General features: G+C 46.9%; 1 protein-coding gene across 1 annotated transcript in view; it reads right to left on the minus strand.

Annotated features, from left to right (window-relative positions):
• Window positions 1–25,693, minus strand: part of CACNG2 (calcium voltage-gated channel auxiliary subunit gamma 2) — a 116,446-nt gene that overhangs the window by 18,776 nt on the left and 71,977 nt on the right. The gene's annotated exons all lie outside the window — the stretch shown is intronic.

Raw genomic sequence — 25,693 nt, forward strand, 5'->3', positions numbered from 1 at the left:
CTGAACACCCCACCCAGGTCTGGGTCACCAGCCAGACTTGTGGAGCATGACACAACCTGTGAGAGGAGTACTAGCCTCTCCATTTTATAAATGAAGAAACTGAGGCTCAGGGAGACTGGATACAAGTGTGCTTATATAACTATTTTAGGTATTTCAAGCTATTACAGTATATAGGTAATTCTATACTACATATTACAGAGAAGATGGTTGATCCTTACCCTACAACCCTCCCTTAACTGTCTCTGTGCCAATTCACATGACTGAATAAGTGCTCATGGCCAGGAAATGATGGAATCTGGGCTCAAACAAAGACCTTTCGGTTCTAAAACTTTCCCTGGTGATTGCTGAGAAGGTGAGAGCCAGCTCAGATGAGAACCCTAGCCCACTGTCCAGCAGGTCCCCAGCAGTGATCCCTAAATGATTGAGTGAACTACTGAATGTGATCTTCATAAACACTCATGTGGAGAATAGAATTTACAAGCATGGCTGCTTCATGACCACAGAGACTTTTGTCTGTTTCATTCACCGTTGTGTCCCGAGCACCAGCACAGGCACGATGGATGTTGCCTGACTTCCTCTGAATGACTGGACACTCGAAACTGTGCAGGGAGATACAGCGACAGAAGGTGAATGGTAGGTTCTGCAGCTGGCTTGCCTGGGTTTCGTTCAGCTTCACGGAGATGCCTCAGCTTCCTCATCAGAAAGCAGAGATCGGAGTGATTCTTCCTTTGTCGATTGTTGTGGGGATGACATGAGCTAACACGTCTAAAGTGTTCAGAGTAGTGCCTGGCACATTAGTAAATGTGCTGGGGGTATTGAGTGAGAGAGAAATGAACCTTGCTACATTTAGCCCCTGACATTCAGGATTTTCCTGTGATAGAAGCTAATGCCACCTAATTAATACAGTCTTTAATATGTGTGAACAATTTATTTTCTTGTAAGATCCTGAGCCTTGTAGCCCATAAAGTAGGTTTTATTATGTACGATAGGTATTATTTAGGAATATTAAGTCATTATTACACATATACACAGCTGGATATATCATACAGCTGGATATACAGGATGTGTTCAGTTGCACAGTTGTCCAACTCTTTGCAACCACATGGACTGCAGCCCATCAGGCTCCTCGGTCCACAGGGATTCTCCAGGCAAGAACACTGGAGTGGGTTGCCATGACTCCTTCAGGGGGTTTTCCCAACCCAGGGATCGAACCCAGGTCTCCCGCATTGCGGGCGGTAATTGTGTTTCTAGCTATTATGATATGTATAGGTAACACTGAGGATCCTAGGTGGCGCTAGTGGTAAAGAACCCGCCTGCCAAGGCAGGAGACAAAGGAGACATGGGTTTGATCCCTGGGTCAGGAAGATCCCTGAGACGAAAGCATGACAACCCACTCCAACATTCTTGCCTGGAGCATCCCATGAACAGAGGATCGTGGAGGGCTACAGTCCATAGGATTGCAGAGTCGGACATGCCTGACCCGACTTAGCATGCACACATAGGTAGTTCTGTACTACATATAACAGAGAAGATGGTTGATCCTTACCTTACAACCCGCACCTCCTCTTAACTGTATCTCTGCCAAATTTGCTTCCTTTCCCAACTTCTGCAAGAAGAGAGATTCCCCAGAGCATACGGGGACTCCAGGTAGACAGAGTTTGGCTCAGAATGCTCCCAGTGGGGCAGGTGTCTTCTGTGTGTGCTGGACCATGTCTTGTTTTGCTCGGCACCCTCCCCACCCCATACCTTGCTGTCTCCCCCTCCTCTGTGGTCCTGAACACGTGCCCACCCTGTTCGCAGCATCTGATGCATTAACCAAAGGTTTCCCCTCCCTCTCCTGACTTATCCCCTATCCAACCACAGACTCTTTTTTTCCTGGGAAGAGTCTTCATTCCTGCTTCTAAGAGGATAACATTTACCTCTCTATTGGTAAAATTACAAATCAGTGTATTTGAAAACCACTTTGCAAAGCACTTTCCTTTTCTCTAAATTCAGTCTGACAAGTATTTCGTCAGCACCAACTTGGTGCCTGGCATCTTTATAAGGAATCTGTGCAGGAGGTGAGGTGCTGAGACTTGGTACTGAAGTGCCCCAAGGCTCCTGACAAATTGGGGACTGTGGTCAACCCCCAACCACAGGTGGTGCCTCCACGTCTCTCTTCTAAAGGCAGGTCCCACCTTTCAGGCTTGTGGACCTCCAGTGCAGCTGCTCCCCACGCAGCCTGGCCCCAGCCCCTGCCTCCATCATCTTTGGACCATTGGGTCCCAGCACAGTGCCCCGCACAGGAGAAGGGCTCCAGAGATGCTTGTAGAGAGGCTGTGTCAAAGAATCAGCAGCCCAGACCTCTCCTGTGGCTTGGACCTGGGGATCCAACTGCCTATTTGATGTCTCTTGGTGGATGTTTTAAAAGCGTTGTACACTCAGCAGGTCCAAACCGGAACTCATGATCTGTCCCTCAAGCCTGGTCTTTTGGAGGCAACAACTAGGTCAGCCAAGGCCTCTCTGCTGCTGCCTCATGCAAGCCTGAGCCCAGCCATCGTTGCCAGTATTGCTGCCTCTTCCCTGCAGGCTCCATCCATCACAACATCCTGTCTGTATCGGCTCTCAGAATCTTTCAAACCCATAGATTTTTTTCCCCAACAAGAGCGATGCCCACTGCCAGGCCACCCTCCTTGCTTTTCTAGATGACTGCGGTAGCCTCCCCACTGGCCATTTTGTGCCCACTCTTATCCATCTTTACAGAATAATCATAGCGAAACTTTGACAATGCAGATCTGTTCAAGCCACCTTCAGTTTGAAGTGCTCAACAGCTTCTTCATGTTCTTAGGGAAAATTTCAACATCTTAAATGGGGCTGACCGCTGCCTGGCCTAACCTCCGTCTCAGCGCCCGTGCAGTCTCAGCTGTCCTTCCTGCCACGCTCACTCCTTCTCTGGGGCCTTTGCACATGCCAGTCTAGCCTCCTGTGCCCCCACCGTCTCCTTTGTTGTCCCTCCCTCAACGTCTGTGTGCCCTCCCGTGCTGTGCTAGTGTGGGATCTGCCACTACTCTGGCTGCCCTGTGGTCAGGGCAGGTCTCAAGGCATGAGTGACGCCAGCGGGCATGTTCTAGCAGGGAGGGAATGCTGGATAGCGGGGAGGGGTGGCACAACATAGGAGCACTGTGAGGGGGAGGAGGCCTGGGACACAAGTGCAAGGCTGGCCTCACGTGAATGGTGGTGCACCGTGGTGTTCAGCTGACCTCTCACAAACTGACTACCACTTCTTCAAGCATCTCAGCTTTTTGAAGTGAAAATGCTTCCACAACCAGCAGGAGGCAGAAACTACTTTCCAGGAGTTGGTCGAATCCTGAGGCATGGATTTTTACGCTATAGGAATAAACAAACTTATTTCTCATGGGCAAAAATGTGCTGATTTTAATGGTTCCTATTTTGATTAATAAAGATGTGCTTGAGCCTAGTTAAAATGATTTAAAATTCACAGTCTAAAACTGCAATTACTTTTTCACCAACTATAATATACAAGATAATGTAATACTAGCCTATAATATACAAGATAAAACCAAATAACTTCTATATAAAGACAAAACTAAATGTTCACTTTTATTCCTATATACATCAAATACATATTATAAAACTGCTTACCAAGTTAAACATTGACATGCAAATGATTCATCCAATTATTCTAATAGGCCCCAAATCAATGGTTGGTTTTTAGAAATTATTGGTGTGATCTTTTGATGATGAGTCTTTTACAAGCTAAATGATGGCCCTGTCTGGATGGAGATTTGACACAGGGAACCACACCAGATGCTTCCCGCCCTTCTCTGTTAGAGTAAGAGTCAGCCTGTGTCAGTGACAGAGGGTTTTCTACTAACTTCTGCTGCTGCTGCTGCTAAGTCGCTTCAGTCGTGTCCAACTCTGTGCGACCCCATAGACGGCAGCCCACCAGGCTCCCCCGTCCCTGAGATTTTCCAGGCAAGAACACTGGAGTGGGTTGCCATTTCCTCTCCAACGCCTGAAAGTGAAAAGTGAAAGTGAAGTCGCTCAGTCGTGTCCGACTCTTTGCGACCCATGGACTGCAGCCTACTAGGCTCCTCTGTCCATGGGATTTTCCAGGCAAGAGTACTGGAGTGGGGTGCCATTGCCTTCTCCACTCACCTCTGAGGGACAGAAAACTAAGATCATGGCATCTGGTCCCATCACTTCATGGCAAACAGATGGGGAAACAATGGAAACAGTGACAGACTTTATTTTCTTGGGCTCCAAAACGACTGCAGGTGGTGATTGCAGCCATGAAATTGAAAGACACTTGCTCCTTGGAAGAAAAGCTATGAGCAACCTAGACAGGATATTAAAAAGCAGAGACATTACTTTACCAACAAAGTTCCATCTAGTCAAAGCTATGGTTTTTCCAGTAGTCATGTATGGATGTGAGAGTTAGACTATAAAGAAAGCTGAGCTCTGAAGAATTGATGCTTTTGAACTGTGGTGTTGGAGAAGACTCTTGAGAGTCCCTTGGACTGCAAGGAGATCCAATCAGTCCATCCTAAAGGAAATCAGTCCTGAATATTCATTGGAAGGACTGATGCTGAAGCTGAAGCTCCAATACTTTGGTCATCTGATTTGAAGAACTAACTCACTGGAAGAGACCCTGATGCTGGGAAAGACTGAAGGCAGGAAGAGAAGGGGATTACAGAGGATGAGATGGTTGGATGGCATCACTGACTCAATGGACATGAGTTTGAGCAAGCTCCAGGAGTTGGTGATGGACAGGGAGGCCTGGCATGCTTCAGTCCATGGGATTACAAAGAGTCAGACATGACTGAGTGACTGAACTAAGCTGAACTGAGAGACAGAAGATCAGCGGTGAGGAATGATTGAGGTAAACTGGGACCCAGGCTGTAGTGGGATTGATTCCAGTGGTCTCTGAGGCTGATGGTGATGATGAGGCTGTGAGCATTGGTTGGAGCATAAGAGGTCTCCAGGAGTACTGGGGGCTCTGTGGCTTAGGACTCAGTCTGACTGACTAAGGCGGTGCTTAGGCTCATGAAGCAGTACCCTGGTGGTACCGCATTGCTATTGGTAGAATTTAAGTTTGGTAGAACATCTATGTCTGCAGACATTACTACTAACAGTGAAGAGGGGTATCATCTTGTTTTCCAGATGCCAGTCTTGAGTTTTGCTGTATTTCTTTCTGGTTGGTGGCCATCAAGTCCAGGGATTGATTCAGCTTCAGTCACAGATAGATCCAAGGGCTCAAATATCTGGTGTCTCTCACCATCTCTGTTCGTCTTTCTTCTCTCCCCAGGGTAGAGATTAAGGGATGACTAAGTGCCTGGCTCTGGGGTGGTGGAGGGAAACCTGACCTGATCCTTGCCTTTCAGGGATGCATAGTTTCGGGGGGGAAATAGATAGCACAGAATTTACTAGAATGTAATATCTCACATCCTATATTAGAGAGATGTAAGGCATCAGGTCCCATCACTTCGTGACAAATAGATGGGGAAACAATGGAAACAGTGAGAGACTTTATTTTCTTGGGCTCCAAAATGACTGCAGATGGTGACTGCAACCATGAAATTAAAAGATGCTTGCTCCTTGGAAGAAAAGCTATGACAAACCTAGATAGCATATTAAAAAGCAGAGACATCACTTTGCCAACAAAGGTCCCTCTAGTCAAAGCTATGGTTTTTCCAGAAGTCATGTACGGATGTGAGAGTTGGATCATAATGAAAGCTGAGCACCAAAGAATTGATGCTTTAGAACTGTGGAGTTGGAAAAGACTTTTGAGAGTCCCTTGGACAGCAAGTAGAGCAAATCAGTCAATCTGGAAGGAAATTAACCCTGAATATTCACTGGAAGAACTGATGCTGAAGCTCCAATACTTTGGCCACCTGATGGGAAGAGCAGACTCATTGGAAAAGACCCTGATGCTGGGAAAGATTGAGGGCAGGAAGAGAAGGGGATGACAGAGGATGAGATGGTTGGATGGCAACACTGGTTCAATGGACACGAGTTTGGGCAAGCTCTAGGAGACAGTGAAGCACAGGGAATCCTGGTGTGCTGGAGTCCATGGGGTCACAAAGAGTCAGACATGACTGAGTGATTAAACAATAGCAACAAGGCCTTATGGGCTTCCTCGGTGCCTCAGTGGTAAAGAACCCATCTGCCAAGGCAGAAGACGTGAGTTTGATCCCTGAGTGGGGAAGATACCCTGGAGGAGGAAATGACAACCCAAGTATTCTTGCCTGGAAAATGCCATTGACAAAGGAGCCTGGTGGGCCACAGTCTCTGGAGTCACAAAAGAGTTGGACACGACTTAGTGACTAAACAACAGTAAGAACACAAAGCCCTATGGGAACACAGTTGTTCAGCTAAAGTGTGTGTTGCACAGACTGTATGCCATGTTCTGTGTGATCTGCTGAGGACACAGAGGAAAAAAATCGACTTTCTGTCCCCACAGAGCTTGCCATCTATGGGAGACAGGGAGGAGGTGCTGTGGGGTAGCAGGATGTGTGTTCTGACATAGCAGGGTGTGTCTGAGAACACACAGACGGCTACAGATGGAGGTGTGTGCATGCGTGAGTGTTGACACAGGCTTTCTGACTCAGAAGGTGGAGGAGTCAGTCAGGTGAAGCAGGTAGGTAGGGATGTGTGTGTGTGTGTGTGTGTGTGTGTGTGTGTTGGGGCATGTGAGGAAGCAGTGGAGGGTGAGAAGGGATTCTAGGAAGAGGCAAGTCAGGGAAGAGCAAGGTCAGGGAAGTACTGGGCACACAGGAGGGGGAAGAGTGTCCCAGGGCACCAGGCCAGTCCTCCAGGGCAGGTCCTCCAGGGCAGAGTTGGGAGTAAGAGGGAAACCCAGAGGCAGTGCTGTGCTGGGGCTGGCTTACATCTTGGGAGCTGATTGTTAGGGTCTCTTCATAACTCACACGAGGAGCTTGAAATCAGCCACGGTGCAAGTGTTCACACCACAGACATTGGCAAACACTACAGATCAAGGTCCTGTATCCCTGCACAGAGAGCCAGCTGGTAAACATTCACCGGCAAACCCCCGGATGCAGGCAGTCTCATATGAGGGGTCGCCTAGTGCGAAGACATGACATCTTCATGGGAATGGAGATTTACAGAAAGACTGATCCCAACAAGAAGGTTGGATGGGTGAGGGTGAGGGCAGGAGATGGCCGGGGAATAAGCAGGGATCTGATTCTGCTGGGCTTGTGGTCCAGGCTGAAGTGAGGAGGGGGCATCTCAGCCCCCACTCCCCCCACAAGCCCTGGCTTTGAGCTCCTGGAGGATGAGGAGATGGGAGAGATTCTTCCTCCATGAAGGCTTCCCAGGAGGCCCTAGTGGTAAAGAACCCTCTTGCCAGTTCAGGAGACATAAGAGACGAGTTCAATCCTTGGCTTGGGAGGATCCCTTGGAGGACAGTAGGGCAACCCACTCCAGTCTTCTTGCCTGGCGAATCCCATGGACAGAGAAACCAGGTGGGCTACAGTCCGTGGGGTCGCAAAGAGTAGGACACGACTGAAGCAACTTAGCACACACACTCCCACCATGAACTATATAGGATTTTTCTGCCAAGGGACCAACAACTGTGAAATCTCTACTGAATCCCCACTCCAGAAGGGCCAGCGATGTTGCGCCAACCCCAGAGCCCAGAGACCTCAAGCCAAGCCTTGGAGGGAAGGCCAAGGGCTGAGTCTCTGGCTGCCACAGCTCTGCCTCCAGGAATTCCCTGCTTCAGTCTGAGAATTTCAGCTTGCAGGTATTAAGTAGTTTAAAAGGAGGTTTTGTCAGCTTTGTAAAAATCACATTAATATCTCACAACACCAACTGCTGTCTCATTTCTTTGAGATACAATAACCTCTTCATAAACCTGGTCATTAAGGGTTGAACAAGCACTGTTTTATTTTTCCACATATTCAGGAGAGGCTGAAAGAGTAGCTCAGAACCTGGAGGCCTCGCTGAGGGAGCCGGCTGACAGCACGGGTAGGAAGTCGGCGAAGTAATTTTTTAAGTGAAGGAAATGAAGGGTTTGGTGGGAGCTGCCGCCGCTGTGTTTTAAACCTTTTCTGCTCCTGGCTTTTTGCTGTGCTGGCAGGGCCCTCCCTGATGGCAGGGATTAACGAGACCCTGGGGCGGGTGGGCGAGGCCAGCCTCTCTGGGAACCTCAGCCCCCAAGCGGTGCTGGCACTGGCGGCTTCTGGAAGGTTTGAAACAAAACTCTCTCCCCATTCATTCATTCACTGAATTGTTTCCAACGGCTGCTGCGAGCTAGGTCTTGTGCAGGCGTTGGGTGGGGCTAGAGTGGAGTAAGAAGACTGCCCTGTCTGCCTGCTTTCCTGAGTCTGTCCCCAGGTGTGCCCTGAGAGCTCACCTTCCGGAAGCCCTGGGTGCAGCACTGAGCACTTTTGCACACATCTCTGGGAGGAAGAAAAGGTGAAAGTGTTAGTTGCTCAGTCCTGTTCGACTCTTTGCGACCCCAGGGACTGCAACCTGCCAGGCTCCCCTGTCCATGGGATTCTCCAGGCAAGAATACTGAAGTGGGTTGCCTTTCCCTTCTCCACGGGCTTTTCCTGACCCAGGAATGGAACCTGGGTCTCTTGCGTTGCAGGCGGATTCTTTACCATCTGAGCCACCAGAGACTGTCCTGCCCTGATTCTTGTCAGCTGCTTCTTTAGTTCTTTCAGTGTGATATGGGGAAGAGACTGGACTCCAGACTCAGAGAGTCCCAGCCTCAAAGCCCAGCTCTGCTAGCTATCAGCTGTGCCGCCCTGAGCAAGTCATGTGACCTCTCTGTGCCTATTTCCTTCTTTGTAAAAAGGAAATTCCTGCCCTGTGGGGATGATTCTAAGGACTCAATGAGAAAGCGCCTTGTACAGTTCCTAACTCAGAGCAACACTCAACCGATGTAATCCTTCCTTCTCTCTCTTCCTCAAATGACATCTCTTTCAAGAAGACTTTCTTGATTGCCCATAGTTGGAAAGACTCTTTTTCTGAAGTGCGACTAGGTTTTAATGGGCATAGGAGTCACTAGGGGATCATGTTAAACCAGTTGCTGACTCAGTGGGTCTGGAGCGGACCTTGAGACTTGGTATTTCTTGCAAGCTCAAAGGCAGTGTTGTGATTCAGGGTCCCTGGTGGACTATATTTTGGGTTGATTTTGAATACTTTGTATCTGCTTTAATCATATTTTGCGCTCTGGTATCATTGTTCAGGGGAAAAATGGCTTCAAATCTGTAAGTTCCTCAAGGGAAGAATTTCCTTGATTCTAACGTCCATGCACATTTCAGTGAAATTGGGATGTGTCTTACAATTGATGGGTTCATTTACTGCTGTGTGTCTCTCTTCCCCTGAAAAATCATTATTACATTGATGGTGTGTCTTACAATTAATGATAATAGCTACACAACAAGTGTTTATTGAACAAATGGACAAATAAACAAATGAATCTGTGTGTGTCTATGTGGGCGGAGAGCATTCTATACATTTCCATTCTCCCGAACAGATGAACGTTATGCCAACTCTTAGAATCCCTGGAGCACCAGGATCTTCTGTAGCTCTCTTATTAAAAGCCTATTTGAGGGACTTCCCTGGTGGTCCAGTGGCTAAGACTCCATGCTTCCTAATGCAGGGTGCCTGGGTTTGGTCCCTGGTCGGGGACCTAGATCCCAACTGAAACAATGAAAATTGAAGATCCATCCCACGTGCTGCAACTAAGACTTGGCATAGCCAAATAAATAAATATTTAGAAAGCCTATTTGACAGTCTCAAAATATGTGTATATCCCAAACCCCAGCAATATCCCTTAGAAATTTGCCTTGGGAAACCCTTGCCTGTATACATGAGGAGGTGTATGTGAGAATGTTCCTAACAGCAGTGCTTGAAACAACACAACCCTGGGAACAACTCACATTTTTCTCATCAGAAGAATGATAATAACTTGGAGCATATTAATATAATGAGATATGACTCAGCAATGAATGGGAGTAGATTGCAGCTACACTTGTCAACACTGGTGAATTCCACACACATAATACTGTACAGCACACACACACAAACAGACTCACAGGCATAGAACCCAAACTTATGGTTACCAAAGGGGAAGGGGGGCAGGGATAAGTCAGGAGTTTGGGATTAAAATATACACATACTGTATAGAAAGTGGATTACCAACAAGGACCTACTATGTAGATAAGGAACTATATGCAATATCCTATAATAACCTATAATGGAAGAGAATGTAAAAAATACATACATATAAATATACAGCTGAATCACTTTGCTGTATATCTGAAATGAGCACAACATTTGTAAGTCAACTATATTTCAACAAAAATTTTAAAAACACTGAACACAGATATCAAGCCATGGATAAATACATATGGCATGATTCCATTTACACAAAGTTAAACATGTACAACTGGACAACAGATTTTTAAGAACATGGGTTCAATCCCTGCTCCAGGAAATCCCACATGCCGCATGGCAACTAAATCCAGGCATCACAGGTATCGAGCCAGCGTTCTAGAGCCCCTGAACTGCAGCTGCTGAAGCCCGCGTGCCTAGAGCCTGTGCTCCACAGCGAGAGTAGCCGCCACAGCAAGAAGCCTGAGCACCACAGAGAAGAGTAGCCGCACTCCCTGCAAGTGGAGAAAGCCTGAGTGCAGCAATGAAGACCCAGCACGGCCATAAATAAATAAATAATAAAAAAGGAAAGAAAAAGGACATGCATGGTTGTGGTGAAACTGTGAAGTCAAGCTAGCAGTGATAAACACAGAATTCAAGAGGGTGTTGATCAGACACGAGGGAGAAGAGGTAAGGGAGGGGACAGGTCAGCTTCAGTGTGCTGGGATGCTCCATTTCTTAAGCTGGTGGTCAGTTCACAGGCCTGCATTCTATTGCTGTTCTCTGTACCTCACTATGGCAGAGACTACTGGCTGTTTCCTAATGTCCTGTCTTCTCCATCTTCCCATGTTTTGCTTGGACAGGTAGCTTCCCAGAATATAGACTTTAGTTCCCAGTGGCTCTTGAAGCTAGAGGTGACCATATGCCCAAGCTCTGACCAATGGAGATGGAAGTGGAAGTGGAGGGAGTGACATCCTTCAAGGGATGGCATGCGCCCTTCTCAGCCCTTTCCTCTGGGCACATGGAATAGAGAGCTCCAGTTGCCATCTTGGACCATGACACAACCTTGAGGATGGAAAGATGCATGATGGAAGAATCAAACACATCTGGGCCATGCCATCAATGGAGAGTCTTATCTCCCAGATGTCATACCTCCAGAGTCGGGCAAGGAGAGAGAAATAAGCTACCTTTTTTAGCTGAAAAAACAACCCTTGTTGCCAAAACTAATTGTAATCTGTGTAATCATGCATGTTAAAATAGTCTTTTATATGTGTTTAATATTAGATACTTTTTAAAGAACCTGATGCTGGGAAAGATTGAAGGCAAAAGGAGAAGGGGATGACAGAGGATGAGATGGGGATGACAGAGGATCAGACGGTTGGATGGTATCACCGACTCGATGGACGTGAGTTTGAACAGGCTCTGGGAGTTGGTGATGGACAGGGAAGCCTGGCATGCTGCAGTTCATGGGGTCGCAAAGAGTTGAACACGACTGAGTGACTGAACTGAAAGAACACTTAGTCCTTGTGTAGAGCAGGTTCTCACTAAGTATCTACAGAATAATTGAGCAAAAGGATGAATTAGAAATTGTCTCAGTCTTCTTCACAACCCCTTATTCAGGATAAACTTTGCTCTAGTTCAGTGCCAGCTGCGGCCATGCCTAAGGGAAAACATGGGCAGGGGCATTGCTGAGAACTGGGGTGCAAGTCAGCCTTAGACAAGGGAGCCAGGAAGGAGGCACAAGAGGGTGGGTTTGACCTCACACAGGAAGAGTAAATGGATCCTGGTGGAGATAAGTGAACAGGATAGTCAGTGCTGAAAGACTGTGGACAGGCCTCCAAGGTGGTGGTCAGGGCCCTACACTGGGAGCTCTGTGTGTCACAGGCAGGGGTACTCTTACTGGCTGGTGACTTATGTGGACCTGACCAAGAATGAGACCTTGGGAGGATAGAGGTTCTGAACTTCAAGGCCCCTTCATCATAACCTCGTATCTCTGTCCCCCTCACTCCACAGTGTTGACGCTGGAGCAGGCTCCCGGGGACAGGAAAACCTCATGCCCTCAAGTAACACCATGTGATTGAGAGCCTTGTGCAGTGATGTTAAGGAGCCTCCACAGAGGTAAGGAGTCAACCTAAAAGGTACCCCATAAAGCAGGCCTGTAGGTTTGAGTGTTGTCAAAAGCCATGAAACTGTCCTCAAAAACAATTCTTAGTTCAGCTCCTGCTGCTAGAGAGGCAGGGAGGATCAGTGGTTAGTCTCAGAGTCTGGAGGTGGGCAACCTGGGTTCATAGCCCAGTTGTGCCACAAAACCCCTCTGACCTCAGTCTTTCATCTGTAACATGAGAGACAGTAGATCTATCTCACTGGGGCTGTGAGAATTGCATGAAGCCCTACATTGAGAGGGTTTAGCACAGTGCCTGGCACACAGTATGTTCTCAAAAAGTGTCAGGTGCTACTGTCTGGGGCCCATGCTGGGGGTGCAGATGGATCACCCAGTCCCTGCTCTCAAGAAGCTCCGGGGCTAGTTGGGGAGAGTAGTGATTACTTTCCGCATCAGGATTGCTTCCAGGTGGAGGCAGGCCTAGGGAGGACGGCAAGCTGATAGGCTTAGACCCTCTGGAACAGGACTGATCAAATGGCTCTGTCAACCCCAGGAGTGGGCGGGCAATGAATAAATACTGTCGTGTGCCAACAGCTCTACATTCATCTTGAGAGCCTGGCAGCGCAGTGGAAAGATGGCTGGGCTGCTCAGTGAGAGAGCGGGTGCCTGCGCCGTCTTTCTGCTGTGTCTCAGCCATGTGATCCTGGGCAAGTCATTGACTTCAGGATTTATTCAGTACTTCAGCCAGTCCTCATTTCTACTGGATGCCCATTAACTATAGTGATCAAGCTGAGCACCGTGGTAGAGAGGGGGTCAGTGTAGCAGGACTCCCTCAACCCCCGGAACAGTGTCTAGGAGGCACTGAGACAGAGAGTCAGTGTACCTGACCCCGGGTGAAAACAACAGCAAGGGCAGGGTGGTCATGGTGGGCCCCTTGGAGAAACTGTCAGGAGCGAGGTGCTGGGTTAAACACTGTACATTCAATCCTAAAACAAAAAAACCCAAAAAACCCTCTATTATTTTCTCCACTTTAGAGGTGTGGAAATAGAGGCACCAAGAGATGAAGACATGCACTGAAGGATTCACAGTGTGAGCCAAATAGCTGGGATTTGACCTCAGGCAGTGGGGCCAAAGAGCGGATACTTTCAAACTGTGGTGCTGGAGAAGCCTCTTGAGAGTCCCTTGGACTACAAGGAGATCCAACCAGTCAATACTGAAGGAAATCAACCCTGAATATTCACTGGAAGGACTCATGCTGAAGTTGAAACTCCAATACTTTGGCCACCTTATGCAAAGAGCTGATTCATTGGAAAAGACCCTGATGCTGAGAAAGATTGAGAGCAGGAGGAGAAAGGGGCGACAGAAGATGAGATGATTGGACAGCATCATTGACTCAATGGATGTGAGTTTGAGAAAACTTTAGGAGATGGTGAAGGACAGGGAAGCCTGGTGTGCTGCAGTCCATGGGGTTGTAAAGAGTCAGACACGACTGAGTGACTGAACAACAGTGGGGTTCTAGTGAACCACTAAGTGATACTGTTACTGCGGAGGACAAGATGCTGGAGGCTGGGTGGAGGGGGCATCATTTCGTCTGAGTGGTGGTGAGTTGTCAGGAAGGCTTCCTGGAAGAAGCTCCATCTCGGATGAGCCACGAGGGATAAGTCGAAATTGTCAGTTGAATGAAAGGGCAGGGAGGTGCTGGGGGGAAGAGCAGAGGTTAACCAAAGAAAGAAGATGGGATCCTGCTGCCAAGAGCTTTGGTCTGTCTGAAGGACAGATGGTTGGGCTGGATATAAGCATGTGTGTGTGTGTAACCAGTCTTGAGAGATAGTAGTTGTGGTTAGATTATTCAGGACCTAATAAGCCATTAGAAGTATAAACTTAGGAGTGGTGGAGAGCAACCAAGGATTTTTTAAGCAGGTGGTTGATGCCACCAGACTCGTGATTTAGGGTGATAGTCCTGGTGGCTGCATGGGGCGTGGCCTGGAGAGACAAGCCTGGAAGCCACGAGCCCAGTCCAAGCCACCAGCATCTCTTGCCTGGACCACGGCAACAGGGTTAGTCCAGGTGAGAGATGGAGGTGGCTCAGGCAGGGTGGGGACAGCGACGATGGAGAGACCTGCGCGTGTATGAGGTCAGTTGAGATTTATTTATCTGTAATATGGGGAAATGGGCCAGTCCTGTTTCCCTGAGGGTGTGATTGAATAGATGAAATGAGATGAAATTGAGAGCTAATAAACTCACTTGGTAAATTGCAGAGCCCTGTGCAGGGGTGCAGGCTGCTTAGCACAGGCAGCCACTAGGGATGAGACGGGGCCAGGTGCAATTCTCCCTCCAGATACGCTTCCTACTCCCTGGACAAACTGCTGCTCTAACGTTCATTAGTTGTACCTCCTTGGGTTAGTCACTTCCCCTTCTCTAAGCTTCTATTTTCTCCTTCACTCAGTCAGTTCAGTCGCTCAGTCATGTCCGACTCTTTGCGACCCCATGAATTGCAGCACACCAGGCTTCCCTGTCCATCACTAGCTCCCGGAGATCACTCAAACTCATGTCTTTTCCTTATGTTGTTGCAAATATGAATAAGATAATATGCAGAGTACTTAACATTGTGCCACCAAGGAAGTGCTAGGAAATAAAAATCTTTACAGGGCTGCATCTCTTCCACTACTCTGTGTACAAAGATCATGGGGCCTGGCTGCCAGGAGGTGTCCCACAGGCACTGTTGCCTGAGGGACCCTCATTCCTGCCAGCATCTCAGGAAGTCACCGACATATTTCCTAGATGCCCCCAAGGAATGAGAAGATGTCAATGGCCTTGCTTTGCAGAATCTGCCTTAAATTTTTGACCACCAATGTCCCCCAGTCCCCTTTGTTTCATTTTCATCTGCTTAAGTACATTCGATTTCATGGCAGAGATCCAGTCCAAAGTGGTTAAATGCTACCCACGCCACTGATCCACAGGATGGACATGTTTCATGGGACGAGGATCCGTATACCTGGGAATGCCCATCTAACTACGTTCATGTTTCCAAGCCAAACACAAAACTTGGAAATCTTGTCTCCATTGCCTACAGCACAAAGGGCGGATATCTTCCAAGATTCCCAGCCATGCCCAGTTGGAACCAGAGCTTCCCACCTTATCTGCTTTGACTCTTGTTTCCCAGCTATGCTGGACTCAGAAAAGCATATGGGGACTTCCCTGGTGGTCCAGTGGCTAAGACTCTGTGCTCCCAAGGCAGGGGGCCTGGGTTCCATCCCTGGTCAAGGAACTAGATCCCATTTGGTGTAACTATCAGTAAGATCCGGCACAGCCAAATAAATAAACAAATTAAAAAAGAAAAGAAAAGCATCTGCCCCTTCTTTCCTCATCATTACTTACGCTTTCCTTCCTCACAGAATCAAACTCTCCTCTCTTCCCTGTTTGAAACAATGTCTGTTTTACTCCAGAGGGTAGCAGTATACAAGCAGGACCAGGACTAAGATCAAGTGCCTAGGGTCCAAATTTCAGGATGCGCTCACCTTCAGGGTCGTGAAGGTTCAGGGAGCATCTTCTTCAGTTTTGCAGCTTGCCCTTAGCCTGGCCCAATAAAGGGGAGATGTCAGATCGGTACCTGGGTGGGTGTTATGTTTTCAGAACTACTTCCAAAGGTAGTGAGCTCCCTGTCATTGGAGGGGTTCAAGCAGAAGGTGGTCAGCTGCCTCTTAGGGTTGTTGAAGGGGGCACTTCTGTACTAGCTGGGAGGTGGAGTAGGTGCTTCTGAGGTCTTCCATCTTTTGGAAGTTAGGATTTATTGAGCCCTCCCTGATCCCACAGCTTAGGGCTGTCTATCCTTCTTTTCAACTCTGCGATTACCTCCAAGATCACTCATCTGGCAATTAACCACAGGCTGCCTCGTGACAGCTCTTGTACGGCTGTCTTTTCATTTCAAATTTCACGAGTGTATGTGTCATTTTCTGAATAGCGTTCCACATGCACCGAGGACAAGGATTGAACTGCACACTTTCTGTTCTCTCTCAGTGGACATGAGAGCCTCTTTAATGTTTATTCAAAATCCTCTCTGTGCCGATACTTCATATCTCACCTAACTCAACGATCACATCAACCCCTTGGGTAGATCTTATTAACGAGCCTAGCCTATTCTATAGATGAGAAACTGGAGGCTTCCTGAGTTATTAGTAATATTAGTTCATTAATTAATATTAGCTACTGTTTAAAATGGAAATGCAGGACTGAAGGTATCAGACTGGGTGTGGAGCTTTGGGCAAATTGCCTAAGGGCTTTGTGCCTTGGTCTCCTCGCTATAAAATGGGATAATAACATCATTGATTTCACAGGTTCTTATGAGAGTTTGAATAAGTGAACATACACATAAAGCTCTTAGAATAATGCATTTCCTGAGCTTTCCATGCACGTTACCTGTTATTATTATTGTCATCATTATCCATAATAGTAGGAAAGAGAATGAGTAGAATGTGAGTCTTAGTATTTCCAGGTGTATGAATAGATCTGGACCAGTCATCCAGATAGGAAGACAGGCCACTCACCGTCAGAGCTGGTGAATTTTCTCAGAATTGTCCCTCTCCCCAGGAGAGAATCCTGCCCAGGAGCCATTTGTAGACTGGAGACGTGGATCTCTCATGAGTCTAACTGACAAGAGTCACTGCCACAGAACTCGCTCACCTTTGGGGAAACTTCAAAACAGCATTTTCAAAACTACAAAGCTGAGGGCGAGTCTTGGTCTTCATTCATTTATTCATTCATTGAGTAAAAACATGTTGTCAGGTTTCTGTGAGCTAGGCACTCTGCTAGCAGATGAGGATGGAAGAATCAGCATCTTTGCTCTGAAGCCTTCACAGTCTGGGGATCAGTGGACCCAGGGATCCCTGGCCCCATAAAGCCAGGCTGTGCTCAGAGAGGAGTCGAGGGACAGCCAGGCTGCCTTCTGCCTCTTCACTACAATCCCAGAGAGGGAAGGTGTTCTTAAGGGACAAGGAAAATTACTGCGAGAAATGACAGCTGATCCACACAGCTCAGTGAGGAGGGAGATCAGGAGGGAGGTTGCCAGGTGTGCGTGGAAGAAATGGAGCAAGTTCCAAACCTCTGTCCCCCTCCCCCAAGCTGAGCAAGAACAGGCTCTGGAAAGACCTGCCCTGCCTGCCAGTGCCTCTGACCACGGTTGGCTGCTAAAGGCGCACTTTCGTTGCTGTTGGGAAGCCAAACGCTGTTTGCCTTTCTGTCACTTAAAACAATGTGGTGTTGTGACACTCTGGAATCCGAAGATAAATGTTTAATAAAAGGATTCAATTTGATATAATGTCAAAACTTAATTAGAGCCGCAGTGCACAGAGGGCTTTGCAGGGCCTTTAATTAGGACCAATTTCAGGGTCTGGTCTGATAAACCCCCGGCACTATGGGGGGCTGTGTGGGCCGTGGTGGCACCTCTGAGCCTGAGGCCTGCCGTCTGCAGATTCTAGTTCAAGGGCACTGCTTTCTGCAGCTCTAGGAGAGGTAATGTAGGGTCTTAGCTCACTCAGTGGGTGGAAATCTACATCTGCTAGGGTTGGGGTTGGAATGCATAACCGTAGAATGATGCAAAGGAACCCTAACCTGTGTGAGCCTCAAGGCTGTAACCCCAAGTCAAGTGAGGACTCCTTAAACAGGGGAGCTGTCTTCAAGCCCACTTGGACCCTGACCCTAGGGGCAGAGTAGGTCCCAGCTGCTGGACACTGGTTGACAATCATGTTTTTGATCCTAGCCAGGGCTCACATTTTGCAGATACGTACTGATACAGCTGGGCTTCCCCGGTGGCGCTAGTGGTATAGAACCCACCTGCCACTTCAGGAGACGTGAGAGATGTGGGTTCATTCCCTGGGTCAGGAAGATCCCCTGGAGGAGGGCATGGCAACCCACTCCTGTGTTCTTGCTGGGAGAATCCCGTGGACAGAGGAGCCTGTTGGGCTCTAGCCCATAGGGTTGCAAAGAGTCAGACACGACTGAACAACTTGGCATGCACACACTGATACAGCTATACTTGTGGTCTTACTGCTTGGCAAACAGATGGCGAAACAGTGGAAACAGTGGCTGACTTTATTTTTCTGGGCTCCAAAATCACTTCAGATGGTGATTGCAGTCATGAAATTAAAAGACACTTACTCCTTGGAAGGAAAGTTATGACCAACGTAGACAGCATATTAAAAAGCAGAGACATTACTTTACCAACAAAGTTCCATCTAGTCAAGGCTATGGTTTTCCCATAGTCATATATGGATGTGAGAGTTGGACTATAAAGAAAGCTGAGTGCCGAAGAATTGATGCTTTTAAACTGTGGTGTTGGAGACTGTTGAGAGTCCCTTGGACTGCAAGGAGATCCAACCAGTCCATCCTAAAGGAGATCAGTCCTGGGTGTTCATTGGAGGGACTGATGTTGAAGCTGAAACCCCAATGATTTGGCCACCTAATGCAAAGAGCTGACTCATTTGAAGAAACCCTGATGCTGGGAAAGATTGAGGGCAGGAGGAGAAGGGGACGACAGAGGATGAGATGATTGGATGGCATCACGGACTCAATGGACATGGGTTTGGGTGGACTCTGAGAGTTGGTGATGGACAGGGAGGCCTGGCGTGCTGCGGTTCATGGGGTTGCAAAGAGGTGGACAAGACTGAGCGACTGAACTGAACGTGAATGCTGTCTAAGCACCCCCGACTCCCTCTTTCCCCACTGCCATGGCGGTACTGGGCCCTCCTTCAGGATCTCCTGAACTGCTCCCTCAACCAGCTACTGACGTGTGGGAGCCTGGCGCAGGCTGTCACCAAGATGCTGTTCCAGCACCACGGTCGGTAGCCATGCAAAATGCTGCCCCTCCCTCCAATTCTAGCCTTACAAGTGGCAGCAGTCTTGGTGGCAAGAGGTTATAGACCTAGTAGTAGGAGCTTCAGAGTCAGACCTCAATGAATTCTGTCGCTTCTGCACTGCCAGCTATGAGCTGTGTTAGCACTCTGAGCCTCTTCTGTGAAGGGGGTTAATAACACCTACATCAAAGCATTGTTGTAAAAAAATCAAAGAATGTAAACAATGTGGGTGGGTGTAATGGTTAGCACTTTAGATTCATACGCCAGCAATCTAAGTTCAAGTCTCAGTGGGATGTTTTTAAAGGATGTAGAGTGTAGGGCATAACATCTGGAGCAGATTGTCTAGGTTCAAATCTCAGCTCTGCCACTTACTAACCATGATGACTTTGGTCACGAAATGTCACCTCTCAGTGAATTTCCTTATCTGGCAAATGATATCATGAGTATCTATGGAGTTGTTAGAAGTATAAATAAACTAATAGGCTGAGGAGAATATCTAGCACAGAGTAGGAACTCAGTAAATGTTACTATATTATTATTATGTAAATACATGGCACAGAATGGGTGCTGAATAAATGGTAGCAGCTTATACTTTTGAAAATGGTCTTTATCAGTATACTTCATCATCTTTATCAATCTTTTATCCTGGTTTTGGTCCTCCAAACCTCACAACTTCTTAGAGGAGGAAAGGCCATCTCATGGTGATGCTTCTTTTTTCATCCTTTCCAACTGGCCTGCAACTGCCTGTTTATTTGGCTTGTGATATAATCAACACAAGCATGCAGGCTGAAAGAATGCCCTCCCCCGTGGCTCCCCAATCTTCGTTTCCCCAAATGTACCATGTCCATTATCCTTCAGGCTATGCTGCAACTTAGTGGGCATCCAATAAATTTCAGATCAATGAATACCAAAGGAAATTCAGATCAAGGAAGTTTTTCATCCTAAACTTGAGAGAGGATTTTTTTTTAAAAAGCTTTTTATTTTGTATTGAGGTTTGGCTGATTAACAATATTGTGATAGTTTCAGGTGGGCAACGAAAGGACTCAACCATACATAAACATGTATCCATTTCCCCCCCAATTCCCCTCCCATCCAGGCTGCCACATAACTCTGAGCAGAGTCCCATGTGCTATACACTAGGTTCTTGTTGGTTACCCATTTAATATACAGTAGGTTGTACCTGTCCATTCCAAACTCCCTAACTATCCTTTCCTCTCATCCTTCCCCCTGGCAACCATGAGTTTGTTCTCTAAGTCTGTGAGTCTCTTTCTGTTTTGTAAGTTCATTTGTATAATTTCTGTTTAGGTTCCACAAATAACAGATGTCATATGACACTTCTCTGACTTACTTCACCCAGGATGACAATCTCTTGGTCCATCCACGTTCACTGCAAATGGCAATATTTCATGGGACAGGAAGTTTTTAACCTGTGGTTTACTGATTGCAAACATTTCATCAGCTAGACATGCATGAATATTGTTATTTCCAAAGTGTATTTTGCTGATGGTAGCCCAAGAGATACTAGTAAGGGATACACCATGATGGTTCCATTAAGCTGGAGCAATTCTGGGCTAAATGAGGTTAAATAGGTTTCTTTACTGTAGGGCTTTTCTGAGCCTTTACTATGCTAATTGCATTGTCAGACTCACCTGTAGGAACACAGTGCACAACCTTTCAAAAAATTGTGTGCGTGTTTCATCTCGGGTGCAGATTCTTTGCATTGTCCTTTGGGAAACACTGCACTAAATTAATCTTGTATTTTACACCTGTGCTTTTATGCAGAGCAGAGGGTAATGAAAAAAGTAGAGTACAAAGGTTTCCAACACCTTTTTTTTCCTTTAAGCACTAGCGTGGGAGGAATTTTTACACATGTCCCTACAGTACCCACCTGCCTCCACTGTGCCCTGTTGGAATCATTTGACCCAGCTGAGCGCTCCTGCCCCCTGATACATCCTCTTCCCTTCATGCCTCAGACCCCAGAGTTGCCTGGTTTTCTTCCTGCTCATCTTCAGACTCGTTTGCAAGCTTCTTTTCCGCTGATTATCTCATTCGTTTGGTGTCCTTGGGGCTCTCCCCTTGACCCTCTTCTCTTTTCATTCTATGTAAGTTCTTATAAGAATCTCATTTCACAGCTTCAATTTTCATCTGCACACTGATGATCCATGAATCTCTATATCTAACCCAAAACTGTCTTTTTACCTCTGACTTAATGGTGCACTGGCTTCTCCCCTCCAACAAGCATCCCACAGATATCTACACCTCAACTTGAACCCTCTTCTCAGAGGCTCTCTCTGGATAAACCATGTCTTCATCCAGCTGTTTTCCCAAGCTGCAAATATCAGTCATCCTTGATTTCTACCCCTCCATCCTCACTCTTGCCTAACTGCCAATTCTTTAAAACATCTTGAATCATTCATATCTCAGTCCAGACCACTCCTGACTTTGGTGCATTATCACAGCACCCTCCACCTTGCTCACATCCAACCACTTCCAATCTACTCTCCACTCTGTAGCCACTGTGATTTGCAAAAGGCGAAATCTGGTCTGCCCCTTCTCTGCTTGAAGACCTTCAGTGGCTCCCTATTCCTACAGGATGGGTCTTTTTGTCAAGGCCTCCCTGATTCAGCACAATCTGACTGCCTCTTAAATCGCTAGCCTCACCTCTCTCCAGAAGCCATAGCCCAGCTACCCTGAGCTGCTCTGCCTCCTGTGAGCCACTCCTTGTCCTGCTCCTATCTTGAATGTCCCCAAATCCTTTCTGCATCCCTTCTCTTCCCTTCAATTCCCTCTTCTCTGCCCTATCCCCATGCCTCCTATCGGTGCTTCAGCTCTCAGTTTACTCATCAATTCCTCTAGGAAGGCTTCCGTGAAGTCTGCTCCTCCTTGCACACCACCCCAGAGAGTGGGCTGACCCCTCTTTCCTTTTCTACAGCCTTCCATGCTCACCCATTTGGTAGCATTTCCCACACCATCTTGACACGCTGCTTTGGCCTATTTCCTTGCCTCTTAAAAAGCTGCTGTGCTTTCACCTTTCACCTCATGTTCTTAGGTGAAAGGTTGCCTGCCCACCTTCCTGTATCGCCAGATATGCCCACGCACCATCTCAGCTCTCCCCAGGGAGCCAGCAGGGTACTGAGGATAACAGGTAGTGGAGACTGTGAAGCCATAATCAATTTTGCTGAGTTAGTGGAGCCAGTGAAAGGCTTGTGGAGAAGAGATTGCAACAATTGACTCAAATGAGGTTTGGGGATTTTCTGTGGTTTGCAACAATCCATTTGCCCATTACCAGTTGTGATGTGGAATTGGCAGCACTGACATATGGCCTGGGTCTACTGCAAGGGAGAGAGTGGGCTCTGGTGCCTGGGGGCAGAACTGATTTCTCCTGTCCCAACTTCTCTTGTGCCTTCTCTTATTCCTGGATCAATGCCAGATTGACAGCAAGGGTCTTTGTCACTAGGCACTGTGATTTGGTTTACTTCCTGTCTCCCTCATTAAATGATGCCCACCCTTGGAGCAGGTATTGCAGAGGTTTTATTCACAATATATTCCCAGTGCACAGCAAGGGCCTTGGCTTATACCAGGTGTTCTGCAGAATGAATGAATTGAATGAATGTGTTCACAGCCATAAGCACACAGAAGTTCATGGCTTTTGGAAGTGAACACATCTGGTGGGAATCTTGGTTTTATCACTCACAACTCATTTGAGGCCCAGTTTCCTCATCCAAAAAAAAGGTGTGTAATCATATCTACCTCATAGGCTCATTATAAAGGTAAAAGGAAGAAATCTGTGCAAAATCCCTAGCTCTGGTATATCTAGTAGGTGTCCCATAGAACGTCAACCTCTCATCCCTCTTCAGTTCAAAAGGCAATGTGTGTGATGGGAAGGAGATGGGCATGGGAATCAGATAAGGATTGAACTCTGTGTTCATTGCATCTCTGAGCCTGTTTGTTCACCTGTAAAATGGATTAATAGCTTCTGCTTTTGAGGCTTTCTGAGAAGATTCATCCAGACAATTTATGTTTAACACCTGCCTCATTCTAGAGTCTGGTAACTCTGTTAGTCATCAATCTAAAACTTAGAAGCTCAACACATTTTAGCCGTTTGCCAAGAGTATAAACATGATTTGCAGAGTCCACTTGACCATAGTAGCTGACAAATTAGCACGTGCTGAGCGACTGCTTCTGATTTTATGTGGCTACAGGGATTCAATTTCTGGGTCAGGAAGATCCCCTAGAGTAGGAAATGACAACCCACTCCGGTATCCTCCAGTATCCTGGAAAATTCCATGGACAGAGGAGCCTGGCGGGCTAAAGTCCCTGGGGTCACAGAGAGTCGGACATGACCGAGCACACACTCCATCCTAGGCAGAGGGGGAGGGCAGAGGGAGGGGTGGATGGTGAAGTCTGAGCTGTGTGCTGGTGACACCTGGTTGTTTTGAATGGGCTCCAGGACTTGGGTCCGGGACACTGCCAGCCTCTCCTCTGTGATTTTGCTCCCTTGGGTCTTGGAAGCACTGACCTCCTCTTTCTTCCCGAAGAGGAGCCCGCTGCCATATGGCCGTGACTTCAGCTGGCCTGGAACCTGGGTGGAACCCGGAGGAAAGCAGCCAAGCGTGCCTGCAGGGGCCTCTGCGAGGCAGCTGCTATTCTGCCCACATCCCGGGCTGGAGGCTGCCCCGATCTGCTGCCAGATCTCTCTCTGCCCTCACATGAGTGACTGGCTTTCCCCTTCCTGGGCAGACAGGTGGCGGCTATATGTGCTTGGTTCCCCTCCACCTCTCTGCCATTCTGCTGGCCTCTGATGCGTGCCTGGCCCTGCTCCTGATGAGCCAGAAAGAGTGAAGTGGGCGTGAAAAAGCAAGGGGTGCCTCTGAGAGTGGATGTGACTGCTCACCCAGAACTAGCCTCCAGTTTTGAAAGAAGGAGGGAAACAACAGAATGGTATGCAGAGAGAACTTAGAGAAAAGGGATGGAAATTCACTTTTAGTGAGTGCCTGCTACACGCCTGGCACTTTCCATAAAAGATCTTTTAAAAGTCTCACAACCAAACATTCAGAAATCAGAAAGATCGATAAGGGATTGCCCAAGATTACACAGCAGCCATAGGCTGGAACCAAGATTTAAACCCAGTCCTGTCCAACTCCCAGCTCTATGCTCAACCCAGTGCATCACAATTTCTCAAACTTGAGTAGTGTTTAGGGGGGTATTAAGTGAGTATAATTCTTTTAAAAAATTATTATTTATTTTAAATTGATTTTTATTGGTGTCTAGTTGCTTTTACAATGTTGTGTTAGTTTCCACTGTACAGCAAAGTGAATCAGCTATATTTTTACATACATCCCCTCTTTTGTAGATTTCCTTCCCATTTAGGTAACCATGGAGTACCTAGTAGAGTTCCCTGTGTTATACAGTAGGTTTTCATTAGTTATCTATTTTGTACACAGTATCAATAGTGGATATATGTTAATCCCAATCTCCTAATTCATCCTCCTCCCTTTCCCCCTTGGTGTTTATATGTTTGTTCTCTGTGACAAGTGAATATAACTCTTATGGCTCTGTAGGTTGACAGATTTTTTAAAATTCTGATGTTTAAAATGTAAAAACGAATGTCTTATCCTCACAGCCTATGAGCTTATTGCTCTTATACAATTCTAAACCATAAACAAAATTACCGAGGAAGTACAGAAGGGCAGTACTAATCGAATTCAAATGAACAACATTGATTTAATGTGAAGAGTGATGTTGTTTTCCTGGAGCCTCTTTTGAGTTCATTATGCTTTGGCCAATACGTGCCAAGTGATTACTCTGTTTATTTACCAATGTTTTCACTTTGAATTATCTCAAGACCCTCACAGATACATACCACTACTAACTAAAAAAGAAGATATATATGCATATGTATGTAAACATATGAATATATACATTGATTATAAATATCTGGATTACTTGGGTGTACAGCCAAGTAATGCTGTGTCAGTTTCTGCTGTACAGCAAAGTGACTCAGCTATATGTTTACATACATCCCCTCTTTTTTAGGGTTCCTTCCCATTTAGGTAACCATGGAGTACTGAGTAGAACTGGCTTCAGTAAACCTGAAACTAACACAACATTGTAAGTTAACTATGCTTAAAAAAAAGGCCCTGCCAACATGCCATTTGACCTCAGTTTACAGGAGCCTGTCCTCCACGTTTGCTTCTTTGTTTTCTCCTTAGCCTGTGACAATTAGGGTAGTAAATTCCTTGCCTAATGCTACTACTTTTGTGATGTAAAATTAAATTTATCAAATATTTTAAGAGGTGAAAGTGGTATTCTGCAAGTCTGACTTCCCACTGCCACCAACTACAGCAAGAGAGAAGTTCAATCTTTGTCATGTAAAAGATTTCAACCCAAGGGCCGATTGTTGTCACTTGAAAGTGGGACATACCTGCCACCTCAGTGGCAGCTGGACATGTTTATCAACCTGTTAAAAGTTAAATGCTGTCACTTGGGGGTGGTTGCTCTGTGTGAACACAAAGGCCAGCTCCAGCACTGAACGGTGTTCAAAGATCCGTATAAGCCAGTTATGCATAAGTGGATTTTAAAAGATTATCATCAACTAGAAAATGCATACGCGTGT

This window comes from Ovis canadensis, chromosome 3 (assembly GCF_042477335.2).
Source record: "Ovis canadensis isolate MfBH-ARS-UI-01 breed Bighorn chromosome 3, ARS-UI_OviCan_v2, whole genome shotgun sequence".
Classification (NCBI taxonomy): Eukaryota; Metazoa; Chordata; class Mammalia; order Artiodactyla; family Bovidae; genus Ovis; species Ovis canadensis.